A 1,799-nucleotide genomic window follows, 5' to 3' on the forward strand; every position below is an offset into this window, starting at 1 on the left:
TAGCTCGCCACAAGACGGGTCATTTGGGGTGACGAGAATTCGCCCTTTAAGGGCGAATTTTGAGATTTAAAAATTGCAAATTTAATATTTTAAAACGAAAATATCAATATGGCTTCCCAAATGGAGGGAAGAGATGATAGCTGTTGGAAGTGCCACTTTGTCAATTTGTTCTCACACAACTAGTTGATGTGGTCGAGAAACGAAACGAAGACAGCAGCAGCAGCAACAACAACGACAACAGTAGCACCAACAGAAGCAGCAACAATGACGAGCAAGATATATTTAAAAATGACGGAGCCACGACCATCTCCCCCTTCATCACCACCGTCACTACGATCACCACGAACATTAATAAAACGACAATAGCGGCAGTTCTTTTTCTTAGCAAACCTAAAGGAAGATGAAGAAAATAGATTTAACAGAAAAAAACTGTTGAGCGACTCTAAGATGCACGGTCAAAGACTGACTGAAGAGTCTACCTTAACATATCGGAAGAAATGCAAGAAGACAGAAAAAAAAACCTCCATTTTATGTAGATATTTATCATTAGAGACAAGGAGGAGTGGCTGTGTGGTAAGTAGCTTGCTTATCAACCACATGGTTCCGGGTTCAGTCCCACTGCGTGGCACCTTGGGCAAGTGTCTTCTACTACAGCCTCGGGCCGACCAAAGCCTTGTGAGTGGATTTGGTAGACGGAAACTGAAAGAAGCCCGTCGTATATGTGTGTATATATGTGTGTGCGTATATGTTTGTGTCTGTGTTTGTCCCCCCAACATCGCTTGAAAACCGATGCTGGCGTGTTTACGTCTCCGTAACTTAGAGACCGATAGAATAAGTACTAGGCTTACAAAGAATAAGTCCTGGGGTCGATTTGTTCAACTAAAGGCGGTGCTCCAGCATGGTCACAGTCAAATGATTGAAACAAGTAAAAGAGTAAAAGAGTAAAGAGAGACTGGAGTGACTGACGCGGGCCCAGGTCGAAAAATGCTAAAGACCGGCCTAGGGTTTAAAATCTTATGTCACCCGTGGGAGACACTTAGGCACAGTTGAGGTGAGATTCTGAACTGAAGAACTGGCGAAGGAAAATGCCACATACCTCGGGCGGAGGGCTGTCAAAGTAAAGGTGGTGGAGGTACCTCCAGAAATCGACATCTCTTTGCTCGTAGCAGCCGTATCGTATGGCATACAGGACAAAGTAAAAATTCTTTAAGTTCACAAATTGGGAAAAGGAAAGTTGATCAGGCACAGGGATGGAACTGCTTTTGCACGCTGATTTAAGAACTGCCGAAAAAATCCCTGACCTGATCAACATAACCGATGGAATACAACTACTTGTACCAGTAGAGGACAGATAACCGAGATACCACATTTGCAGCGAAATGTGTCGTATTTATGTCGTATTTAAATAGAGTATTTGTAGGTTGGTAGATACGGATAGCATAAGTAGTCCACTTTTCGGTTACACCGACCACAAATTTCTGATATGCACTATCGACTTAGACTTCGTAGGCAAGGACTCGGTTACTAGAAGCTGAACGCGTCACTCTTGACGTGCCAAACTTACAGAGACCGCATTAGCGAATTAGTTAAGCGGCTGTTGATGGGGTCAATTGTCAACAACAAATAGTAGTTTGCCTTTAAAGGGGTAATTAGAGTAGAATCGATTAGGTTTAGTAAGGTATAAGCGATAGAAAGGAATAGAATATAGGGAAACTTATTTAGAAACTTAGAAGAGGCGCTTAGGAAAGGTATCGCAACCGACATGCTGGCAGCGAGATAGTCTCCGGACCAATTCTGCA

Source organism: Octopus sinensis, linkage group LG9 (assembly GCF_006345805.1).
Source record: "Octopus sinensis linkage group LG9, ASM634580v1, whole genome shotgun sequence".
NCBI classification, from domain to species: Eukaryota; Metazoa; Mollusca; class Cephalopoda; order Octopoda; family Octopodidae; genus Octopus; species Octopus sinensis.